The sequence below is a fragment of the Podarcis cretensis genome (genome assembly GCF_951804945.1).
Source record: "Podarcis cretensis genome assembly, chromosome: 12".
Taxonomy (NCBI): Eukaryota; Metazoa; Chordata; class Lepidosauria; order Squamata; family Lacertidae; genus Podarcis; species Podarcis cretensis.
Genome location: NC_137181.1, coordinates 48,158,533 through 48,171,312, shown reverse-complemented (window position 1 = coordinate 48,171,312; position 12,780 = coordinate 48,158,533). Strand labels below are relative to the sequence as shown.

General features: G+C 42.8%; 1 protein-coding gene and 1 pseudogene across 4 annotated transcripts in view; both read right to left on the bottom strand.

Annotated features, from left to right (window-relative positions):
- The window catches only part of TMEM108 (transmembrane protein 108), a 198,721-nt gene that overhangs the window by 138,335 nt on the left and 47,606 nt on the right, over positions 1 to 12,780 (bottom strand). The window lies entirely within an intron of this gene.
- LOC307200109 (zinc finger protein ubi-d4-like) lies at positions 6,723 to 8,350 on the bottom strand (annotated as a pseudogene). Its single transcript has 2 exons — positions 8,036 to 8,350; positions 6,723 to 7,453 (listed from the first exon to the last, which is right to left on the bottom strand). The product of its transcript is annotated as a zinc finger protein ubi-d4-like (transcript).

The following is a 12,780-nucleotide window of genomic DNA, read 5'->3' as shown; positions in this document are numbered from 1 at the left end:
CCCTGCTTCTTCCAGTTTTGTTTTATTTTAATTGGTCTTGGACCAAACAGTCATTCAAACAGAGGATCCCAACTGCCTCTTCTCATTTACTAAAAGTTATTAATGAGCCAACTCAAAACCCAGGTAAAATGTGCCACTGGGGAATTCTCTAAACAGAAAAAAAGCATTCAGTCTTCTCCACCAATGTGTTTTTTTACAGCATAAGCTGAGGAATGAATGATACTACCATGTGCTACCCATACATTCTATGTGACATACCTTTTATCACTTGACCGCCACAGCACTTTACTAAATCCCAGTCCCTTGTAAAAGGCTTGACTTTTCAGTGGAACAATAGCTGGCTATATAAGAAGGAATATACTTTGCTGAACCATGCAGTCTAATTTCAGAAAGCAGTAAACATTTGAAACCCAGACCTCAAAATCCTTTAATCTGACAGCTGTGAGTCACACATGTTTATAAAGAATATTTAGGTGCTGAGATTGCTCTATTCAAACAACAATAATATAAAACTGCTGTTTAAGTAAATCATTAAAACAATGTGAAATACAGGCACACAAATATGCATGCAAAGGCAAATCTATAAAGGAAGAGAATATTAAACCAGCAATTGTACTGGTGCAATATTCCTTTATAGCATTTCCTTCCCCAGACAATTCATACTACGTCAAGCCAGGATTGCAGTAACTATCAGTAAAATGAGACCTGAAAACCCATCCAAAAGCCAGGTTTCAAATGGCTCTTTGCCACAGAAAAAATGGCCTCACAGTGAGTGAGCATGCTGTGTGAATCCATCTTATTCAGATGCAGCACAAGAGAGACTCAATGGAACAGGCTGCCTCTGTTTGCCCAATACATTGCAAATATCATATCCATAACAGTGATCTAGTCAAAGGCTGATCCTTATTTAGTCAAAACAGCACAATCCATGCACAAGAGGAAGATGTCAGCATGTTCTGGGGGAACCCAAAGTTCGTAAATGTACAAAAAATAAAAGCCTTTCATTTTTTTTTTAAAAAAAACTAATTGGAGGGAATCCCCAAAACATCCAAATGAGGACTGAACATGCTCAGTGGGCACAGAATGCTGACTATTGTGAGAATAGAATATTCTTCTGAACAGGTGCATTTTAATACTGCCACATTTTGCATTGTTTGTACAACCCTTATACATATAACACTTGTATAGAAGCACAAATATGGATTTGTCAGTCTTCTACACTGTTATCTTTTAGATGCCAATTTAAAACTTTCCTATTTATCCAAACTTTTGGTGAACTGATACGCAGCTGACACTACTATTTGTATTATCCTTTATTGATTATTTCACTTACATTATAAACCATCCTGGAGGCCTATTCTTGGCACTGCGGTGGCTTATACACAGTTTGTAAGTATATGTAGCAGCAGGTCTACATACACTTACCTGAAAGTAAGTCTCATTGAATCCAGTTACTTCTAGGATTGCCCTGTAAACAAATTAGTGATTGCTACCAACTCTCTCAATAAGTTTGCTGATAGGATAATTAGTCATTGCAGACAAACAAGCTTCAGCTTCTTTTCGATGTCTCAAAGTACGTATAAAAGATAGTTACACAAATACACAAGGAAATTCGTTCCGAACTGAAAACAAAGGCTATTTGAACCTAGAGACAATTTCATACTCTATTTTTTTTCATCCCAGGGCTACCAGCTATAATGTAGCCATCCAAACCACTTCCAGGATCCTCTATCCTGAAACCACAATCTTTTCAAGGGCGGCTTTGATCTAACTGTGGCTGGCTAAGTAGTTTCATGTATTAAAGAATTAACAATGATGCTGTTCATCTTCCTCCGTTCTAAGTCTGCACTCCTGAGCATCAAACGTTATCTCCTTGACAAGTGGCACCATGGTTATTCAGGGCATCATAATAGAACAGTCTGCCATTAATTCAGGAGGTAAGGCTGCAGTACAAATCCTACCAGCAAACAGAAAAGCCAGCCAATAGCCATCAAGCTAGCTCTCTGACATGTCAGGGGAAATAAGAGCCATCACTAAATTTCCAAGCAAGCAGACAAGATGTTGCTTAGTATTAGGCTGAGACAGAATTAAACGCTTTAAGAGATAGAAAATCTGAATGAAACCCATCATCTGTTTATAACTGTACCATTTCTAAGTTGCATTACCTCATAGTGCTAAGTGGAATTACTAGAACTCCAACTAAACGTCTTTTCATTTGCAACAAAATACAATAGCAGCATAGGGCTGGTTCCCTACATGTGTTCCCTGGGAGCTCAATGTGTGAACTGACTCCATGGGAAAGAGTTAAACTTGAGGTGAAAGTTCTAACTAAGGTTTGATATCCACAATGGCTCATTCACATTGGTTGCAGTCATCATGTCATTAATTTGCATGTGCACCCACAGTCCATTCTTAGAGGCTTTCTTTACATTTAGAGACAGAGGGTGACATCTGGTTAACTCCACCTGTTTGTGCAATGGAAATCCACATGTGTTACAGGATTTTCAGTTTATCTTAATTCTTTCCTCCAGTCCCCCTCTGCACTCCCCCAAATGTGCTCCAAAGAGTCCCACAACTCTATGCAAAAAATCTTTGGGGTGCAGGCTTCTGTAGAGAAGAGGGGAGGGAGGTGTAACCCCACTGCATGAGTGAACTCCTGCTTGTGCTATGTTGCATCTCATCCTGTAGATATAAAAGGATTCCCCAGATATCCTTGCCTTTTAAGCCAGAATTTCAAGCCTGCAAAGGCTGTCTTTCCAACAACCATTTTAATGTATTTTGAGTAGAGGTAGCCTATGCAGGTCAATCAGCCAGAAGAAATACTCCATGGCGATTGTATTGGATCTTGGAAAACAAAATTAATTGATGAAAGCCAGGAATAGGAAAACTGGTGTCCTGTACTCCAGGCAATTCTGTCCCTTTGATATGCCGTCACTCCCATGGACCCATATAATTCTTCTGGCTGGCTGACCTGTACAGGCTACCTCTACCCAAAATATATTAGATTTTTCATTTCTCTCACCTTGTGTCCAATGAGCTCAACACTACACACATGGTTCTCTCCCCCACTCCCATTTTTTTCCTCAAAACAACCATGTGAGGTGGGTTAGACTAAGACAGTGACTTCCCCAGGGTTACCCAGGGAGATTTGTGGATGAGTGAGGAGTTGGGCATGGGTCTCTCCAGTCCTAGTCCATTTCACACTGGCCCCTGTTAATTAAAAATGAAGTAACTTGTGACAAGACTAAAATGATTAAACTCTGTATTGATTGGCTAAAAGATCTAACGGGGATCAAGCATATTTCTACAAAGAAAACAAAACAATCTTCTCATTTTTTAAAATGCAGTTACAGTTGCCCAAAATTGCCCTGGTACATGACAGCATCATTTGTTGTACAGAGCTGCAGCAGGAAAATGAGAAGGATTTAAAAAAAACACAAAAGCAAAACTAGGCCATTCTTTGCTCAAGGCATGCTCTAAAAAAAAAAGTAATACATGTTTTGCGTGGAAAATTCTGTTTTAAAAACATTTCATGGCAGGGTTTCATCCCTTTTACTTGCTTCACTTTTCAGCATTAAGGTATAAAATGGGAGTTATTTTTGACAGCATGCCCATTAATCAAAGGGTCTGTGAAGCCCGGAACATATTTTAGCTGATCATTACCAGAATGTCTTTGCTAGCTGAGGATCAAATTAGAGCCTAAACCATTTTTTTCCATCCTGGATGTCAGCAGTGAAAAGCCCATGCTTTTTCAGATTAGTACAGCTATATCCAATAGCACCAGTTTGACACAGAACATAAGACCCACTTCAGTCTCGGTTCAGGCCTGGTTTGGGGACTGAATCAGCCTTGGTTACCCTGAGAGATGACCTTTATTAAGAGAGGGACCATCTCAGTGGCTTTTGATGCTACTGACTATATACTCCTTGATCAAATATGTGGGATAGGTATTGGAAGAACCATATTATGGTGGCATAACTCTTACCTGCATGGCTGAGTAAAGGACCCCTGGATGGTTAAGTCCAGTCAAAGGCAACTATGAGGTGTGGCGCTCATCTTACTTCAGGCCGAGAGAGCCGGCGTTTGTCCACCTACAACTTTCTGGGTCATGTGGCCAGCATGACTCAACAGCTACTGGCGCACGGAGGACCGTGACAAGTGCCAGAGCGCATGGAAATACAGGACACTATTTTGTCCCCATTACTATTTAACATCTGCATGAAGCAACTGGGAGCAATCATGAGGAGTTCCAGAGCACAGTGTCATCAGTACACACTTGACATACAGCTTTGCTTCCCCATAAGATCTAATCAGGGGTGGATGTGCAAGAGCTAGACCAGAATAGACTGCTGATGAGGCAGGTGGTTGTCAGAACAGGACAGCTCTGCTAAAATATCTGTATTGGCTACCCACATGCTACCAGGCCACATTAAGGTTCTTGTATTATTACCCCTTACATCCCAGTCTGATCATGGAGATCATCTGGAGGAGCATCATTGGTTGTTCCCCATGTTTCACAAGCCTGACTGGCTTCAGCTAGAAGTGGGACATTTTGTGTCACCAGCCCCATGCTGGGGAACACTTTTACAGCAGAGATTCAGAAGGCATCCTTGCTACTGACATCTCTAGAAGACTTTTTTCTTTTATGCTGACAGGCCTATTCCACTTTTCCCCCCCTCCCCAACATGAGCCAATCATTTTTATAAGCATTTTGTATAGTTTTATGTATCTTATGTTTTATTGCATTTGTAGAAACTGTTTTACACCACCTTGATATTTTATGAGTGGTGTGTGTGTGTGAAAATAGGATGCTGCCACATACTGAGTAAGATAATCAGGCAATCTCTTTCAGCATTGTCTACACTAACTGGCAGTGGCTCTCCAGGGTTTCAGGCAGGAGTCTTTGACCCAGACCTATCTGGAGGTTCTGGGGATTGAACCTGGGATCTTTTGCCTGCAAAATAGATGCTCTACCATGGAGTTATGGACTGCAGGAGCAGGCATTGCAAACAGAAGAAAAGAAAAGCACATTTTATCAGGAATGGGATGGAAGAAGATACACACAACAGCAGTACAAAGGACAAATTCCATGTATGCCAGCAGCTAAGGTGCACAGTGAGGTAGCACAATTGGAGAGCATATATAGTGTCATCATGTCACATCTGAACTGGTTTGATTGCCAGGTTGCTAGAAGCTGGTGTTGGGGAAAATGCAGCAGAACAGTCTAAAAGGATTTCTTTTCCAAGCCAGTGACTGGAAATGACAGATGGATAACTGAAGAAATACAAACATTCCCTCGATGGCTCCCTTTACTAAAAATTAGGATGCAGCTTGAAGCAGTTACAGGAGGGAGCATGATAGTCTCACCGGAAAAACTGAGAAGGGCACAGTTTTATTATTATTATTCAGACCTTAGAGCATCATTATAGAGAACTGCTTTTGCATATCCAACTAAACAATGATACACAAAAAAGGAAATAAAAGGAATTCAATGACTGTCAGCATATTCCTATCCCTTTTTACTTAGAAGTGTGTCCCACTGAGTTAATTAGGACTTACACACCCTCATAGATATAGTAAGGTCTGCCACCTCTGCATATTAATATTCAGTTAAAGTTAACTAACCCCAAATGGCTTGCCAGCCATTTGGTATTTAATACGGTGCCCCAATTGGGGTCTTAACGGTCACAGAAGACAACCAGCATATATCACATACTGTAAGAAATCAACAACACAAATGCTGCTGCTTCTGTCCACAAGGACTGAACTGTCTGAAAGCCACAGTAAAAGTTATGGAGTTGTACAAGGAAGGGGCGGGGGTGTTCCACGTTAAAATCCCTACACAGCCACAAAGCTCACTTAAGGTAAAGGGACCCCTGACCATTAGGTCCAGTTGTGACCAACTCTGGGGTTGCTGCACTCATCTCACTTTATTGGCCGAGGCAGCCGGCATACAGCTTCCGGGTCATGTAGCCAGCATGACTAAGCCGCTTCTAGCGAACCAGAGCAGTGCACAGAAATGCCGTTTACCTTCCTGTCAAAGAACTTTGACGTGCTTTCGAACTGCTAGGTTGGCAGGAGCAGGGACCCAACAACGGGAGCTCACCCCGTCGCGGGGATTCGAACCGCCGACCTTCTGATCAGCAAGCCCTAGGCTCTGTGGTTTAACCCACAGTGCCACCCGCATCCCAAACCAGGAATCCTAACCGCTAGCTCAAAGCTCATTAAGGTAAAGGTAAAGGTACCCCTGCCCGTATGGGCCAGTCTTGACAGACTCTGGGGTTGTGCGCCCATCTCACTTAAGAGGCCAGGGGCCAGCGCTGTCCGGAGACACTTCCGGGTCACGTGGCCAGCGTGACATCGCTGCTCTGGCAAGCCAGAGCCGCACACGGAAACGCCGTTTACCTTCCCGCTGGTAAGCGGTCCCTATTTATCTACTTGCACCCGGAGGTGCTTTTGAACTGCTAGGTTGGCAGGCGCTGGGACCGAGCAGCGGGAGCGCACCCCGCCGCAGGGATTCGAACCGCCGACCTTTCGATCGGCAAGTCCTAGGCGCTGAGGCTTTAACCCACAGCGCCACCTGCGTCCCGTTAGGTAACTCATTAGGTAACTGTTAAAAAGGAACATATTAGCTACTCATATGCTACCAGGTGCCTAAAGGTGTATAATGAAGGCGCCAGGCGAACTTCCCTGGAGAGAGCATTCCACAGACAGGGAGCCACTCATGAAGGGTGCCCTGATCCTCCACAGTCAAAACATGAAACCAGGTTGCCCCGTTTTCTTCTTGATCTTGGAGCCTCCAAGGCAAAAGTCGCAGTAATTGTTGGGCAAGGCCAAACCATCCAGACCTTTCTTCGATCTCTGCTCCTCAGATTTCTGCGATACAGGTGTGGGGGGCTGCAAGTCTTACTTGTCTCCCCCCTCTTCCTCAGTAGGTGGGAGTGCACATAGTGGTAAATCAGCCCAGGACGGTTCTTGTAACACTTCCCATAGATGTCAGAGGCATACGGTTGTCTCCCAAAATGGCAACATCCAGCTTTTTCCGGGCGCTCCCAACTCCTTTGCCCTTGGCTTTGCCTTTGCCTTGGCATTTTGGCATGCCTTCTTCATAGTCCTCAACTTCTAATAAATAATCAGGTTCTAGGTTCCTTTTCCTTGTGTGGCTATTGGCAGCAGGAATCTCGCCAAGGCTGTCTTCATCAGTATGAGGGTCAGGCAGACTGCACTCCTCAAGAGATTCCATCCTCAAAAGGGCCTCCAGGCTGCTGCCATCCTGAAAGATCACACCCTCTTTCTTGAGGGTCTGCTCAGTGTCTGGTTTAATGGAATGGAAGGGAAGGGAAGCCTTGGATCCTCAGGAGGATGAGCACGACATTTTTTCCACCCGCACCAAGCTGGGTAGGAATAGAGCTGGCCAGATGCCAAACCTGGCCCCCTGTGCCGCTTCTGTATTCTGCATTCTGGTCAGAATGTATTCTGACCAGAATGTATTCCACTGTATTCTGCTCTGGTCAGACCTCACCTGGAGTACTGTGTCCAGTTCTGGGCACCACAGTTCAAGAAGGACACTGACAAACTGGAACGTGTCCAGAGGAGGGCAACCAAAATGGTCAAAGGCCTGGAAACGATGCCTTATGAGGAACGGCTAAGGGAGCTGGGCATGTTTAGCCTGGAGAAGAGGAGGTTAAGGGGTGATATGATAGCCATGTTCAAATATATAAAAGGATGTCACATAGAGGAGGGAGAAAGGTTGCTTTCTGCTGCTCCAGAGAAGCAGACACGGAGCAATGGTTCCAAACTACAAGAAAGAAGATTCCACCTAAACATTAGGAAGAACTTCCTAACAGTAAGAGCTGTTCGACAGTGGAATTTGCTGCCAAGGAGTGTGGTGGAGTCTCCTTCTTTGGAGGTCTTTAAGCAGAGGCTTGACGACCACATGTCAGGAGTGCTCTGATGGTGTTTCCTGCTTGGCAGGGGGTTGGACTCGATGGCCCTTCTGGTCTCTTCCAACTCTATGATTCTATGATTCTCCATTCAGATGTAGCAGTTACTCTGTGCCACTCCAGTCTGCGAGTCCAGAAATGGCGATCAAATACTTCTCCCAGCGCACAGTTGGGCACTGTAGTTGTGGCACTGCTCCATCGTGTCCTTATAATATTGTTCGCCAAGGAGCTTCACCACATTCTGTGCCACCACTGCCATTTTCCCCTCGCCTTTTGCTTTGCCCCGCTGCCAAGGGCAAGACAACCAGATGCTGGGTAGACTTCAGGAATAGGGCAAGATACTCTGTTCCTTTAGGGAAGATCTACATTGGGAAGCTTGCCTTTGCTGACACTGCAAAGGACTTTATTCAGGCATATTTGTATGCAGCCTTGAAGGCCTAAGTGGTGAAAAGTGAGGTATAAAAGTTAAGTAACTATTAAATAATGAGTGCAAGGACAAATGAATGAATGAATATTACTGCCTTTGTAGATAATTAAGCTTTCAAAATGGTGACTGTGGTAGCTCTTTCTGGACTGGTGACTGTGAGACACAGTCTCCTGAACCTGATTCTAGCCTTTACTGATTGTTCCCCACCCTCCCTCTAATGAATGGACAGAACCACTAATTCCTGTTTCTTCCTAATTTTAATCTGTCTCCATCAGTTGCCATGCTTTGAACCAACAAGAAAATTCACGTACAGCTTGCAAAACCATGATTAATTGATTATGCGAAGTAAGTGTTCCTTCTGTCATTGGCAGATATAGCAGGGCTTGTCTCAAAATACAGAAGCCATTAAGGGAGAGGTTTTATTGAAGCTGTCACACTGCAATATTCCAGAGGGTCTTTCCTAAACTGCCATACAAAGCAAACAATAATAAGAACCAAAAAGATTGAGAGATAGCTCAGCTATCACTGAACAAGGATTTTGCCTATTTTGTTTTCCATTGCAATTCACATAGAACACAAATGAAGGTGCTTGGAGAAAGGCAAACAGTGTGTGTGTGTGTGTGTGTGTGTGTGTCCATCCCCTCTTGGTACTTGATGGACTGGTCCCTTGGAACCACATGTGGCAGTCAAGTGAAAAATACAGCAGCAATGAAGCAGCTTTAGTTTACACTAAGGATTTTATTAGCAGCTTAGCAGCCCCAGAGCTAAGCTCTGATGGAACAGACAATCTGTCTTCCTTGATGTTTCTTGGGAGCAAAGGAAACAGCAGGGGAACACATAAATCTAAGCAAGATTCATAAATAACTGGAGCCTCAGCCATAGGTCAAAGGGAAGGGTCATCAAAAGAATCTTTTCTAAAGTAAAAACCAAGCCCAGGTGTTAATCCTAATTGCACTAAATTAGACTGTCACAATCTGAGCATATGTTTGTAAACCTTTTGGGAATGGGGAAATGTCTCCTATTTTGTGGTTGCTATTCACCCTGAGCCCTTGAGACCAGGCTGACTCAAAATCAAGACCAGCCAATACAGTTCTGTATGTATGGAATTTAGGCCTGGGTGGGCCACTCTATTTCTAGTCTATATCAGTTTCTTAAGTGTTCAATAATAGGTCTGTTTGGGTTGGGGGCTTTCCAACGAGCAGTATAGAACAATATGGAGTCTTGGTGGACTGTTTAATCCCCCCCCAGCTACAATTGTAATTCCAGAGAATTCAAATTGCAATACAGTAACATACAACTTTAAAAACAAGCAAAAAAAGAAGTTAATAATAATCAGTATGAATACTCATTGCAATGGATGTGCTATCTTCAACCACAAATCCACAGACAGGCCACAGACCACATGAATGAAGGTTATGGACCATTGGGAACCCCTGTTACAGAGGCATCTCCCCTCAGCTCTCCCTAACTCAGGACTTTATTACCATTTGATGGTATGAAAAATCTAAAGCTCGGTAACAAAAATAAGCATGAATCTGAGGGGTATGTCGTTGAGACCATCGTGGAACTTAAGAAGACTTCCTAAACTTCACAGTGAGTTTGAAAATTAACTGAGTCAGATCTGCCAGAGAATATAATAGTGAAAATAATGTTTAAAAAAGTAGTATAAAGCTGTACTTCGGTTTTTGAACATAATTCGTTCCAGAAGACCGTTGGAGTTCTGAAACATTCGAAAACCAAAAACTCAATACAGAAAACTCAATATGGAAGCTGCGTTTCATGTTCAACTTCCAAGGCATGTTCAAAAACCGAAGCATTCACTTCCAGGTTTACAGTGTTCAAAAACTGAAATGTTCATCAATGGAGACGTTCGAAAACCGAGGTACCACTGTATTAGGGGAAATCATGCAGGTTAGGCATTAAAAAACTGCATTAAAATATGCCTATTAGGATAGATTTGCACTAAGATGCTGGTGAATTTTCATGAGGACTATGTTTTTAATGCAAACCGATTAGGAAATGTGGAAAACTGAACTTAAGATTGGAAAAATGAGAAACCGAGAGAGAAGATGGGGTTAAATTGCCTGGTACAAGATAAGCAAAGAGGCTGAAATTGTCTCTTCAACCACTACCTTTCCACACACAATGGAAAGTGAGGGGAATATTATGTGAAGGCCAGGTTATTGCCATGTGGTGAAGAGTAGAGAAGAGATTTCTGATGTTTCTAGCAAGGGAGAGAAGCCAATCAGGACTCCATTCCTTCTTCTGTGGTCTGATGTTTTCAGCAGTTGGGATGGTTGTCACTATTTTCCTTTTCCCCCTTGCTAGAAATTTCAGCAAAATGTTTTATTACTTGCCATAAGCAAAATAAGATATCTAGTGCTTCTGCTAAGAGGGGAGCATAGGCTGTGTCTGCTGGTAAATAAAAATGCTTCATGAGCCTTTGTGTGTTTTCCTTAATTCCACTGCATCTTCTTGGCATCCAGAAATCTATTTTAATCATCAGTGTGTTCCAGCACACACCAGTATATCTAAGCATTGGTGGCTGGCAGATACATTGCATTGTATTGGTCTTTCCTTCCTTCAATAATTTTATTAGCACATAAACAAAACCATTATGAAAATATTGGTCGTTCAAGTATGATTATACACTCCCTTAAGACGCTCTCTGGCAAGGTAGTGTAGCGTCTATGCTCTGAGTGAATTCAGTGGGAATTGAATATGCTTCTTATTAGGCTGCTGTTAAGAAACAAACTACTCAGAGAATCACTTGGTTAATTAACTTAAGCACTGGGGATAATAAAAAGCTTCATTCAACCATTTTGAATGTACTCTTTCATGCACATTGCAACACTCTCCTCTTATTAGGGCTAAAGTAGAAGGAGGCAAAAAATCAATAAGTAATGGGCTGGGGATGGGGAGGGAAATGGGAGCAACATGTATGATCCTTGATGGTGCAAAGAGAGTCATGTGTTGCACAGAAGCTCTTGTGAATGTGGCACATGCTAGAAAAGAGAATGGTGGCAACTGCACAGTCCAGTAGCACAAGGGAAAGGAAGGGAACTGTTGTACACAAACTGCACATGTAAGCAAGATGTATGGCAAGGCTCATCCAAGATTATTTGGAAGGGCTAAGTAGACGATACTTGGTTCAGACAGGGATTGATGCTTTAAGTAACTTTCACTGGGAATGAAACCCCAGATTTGTTCCAACCCTATGATTATAAAGTCCTTGTACAGCAAGCCCTCTTAATCCATGTGCAGCTTTACACATCACTTCACGCTAGAGCTAGCACACAAAATAAAAGATCTCCTGAACAGGTTGCCCCATCCTTGTACCAGAAACCTTAATCCATTCTTACCAGTCGGTGCAGCCATAATTAAATCTGCCAGCTTTGTACTTGCCTTTGTTATGGAAAATTGCCAGGGAGATTACAATAGCCACAACACAACAACAGCAAAATTAAATTATCCATTGTTTGGGTCTCCTTTGAGCACACCCGCACTATACTTGCCCAGACTGCAATGCAGAGAAAGAGCTTTTAGTACGATAACTTACTCTAGCATGATGAAAGGCACTGAAGTTTCATTACACACAAACAAGCAAATCCCTGCTTAGGATTCTGTACAGTGCATTGTTCTTTGCTGCTGTCACTACTTTCCACCCCGGTGGGGTACAGCTCCTGGCAGCTCTAAGAAGCAGACACTATAATTATTACATGTGAGTGAATAAGCGGCATTAACTGTTGAAGCATTGCCCTCAAGAGCAATGCAGGACGGCTGAACGGGTCTGGAAAAAGATGTGAAATGGTTTATTTACAGGCTTGTTGAAGTTAAGAATTTACAGCAACTCAGTGCCAAGTTGGTTGATTTAACCTGCATCAGACAGATTGAAAACATCTGAGACCTGGTGTAGGAATGATTCAAATTGCTTTGGAAGGGGCACAATTTATCTCAGTAACCTCTGCACTTGAGCATAAAGGATGGCTGCATGTTGGACTGTCCTAGCTCAGGATAAACAAATCTGTCTATTTACCCATGATTCTATTCTTTAAAAACAAAAAAACAAAAAACCTTCTCAAAATAGCCTATTTTGATAAATTAAAACTGCGTCCCAACATTTGGTGAACTGCAAAATCTGATTGATGGCTAGGTTCTGAGCCACACATTAGTCGGAGAGGTACAGATCAGGTCATTCTGTAGAAGAGTTCACATAGGTGAAATTCCTCAAGCTCCCCTGGTGCTAGCCTGCCCTTTCCTTTTCTCTCGCTTCCCCTCCGCTGTGTTTGTCCATTCCAACTGGCACAAACAATGATTTATTTTGGTAAGCCTTATTCCCAGCTGGGTGGTTTTTCATGCAAATCCAAAGGCTGACACAGTGGTCTTGTACTGTATTTTGTGATTATAATT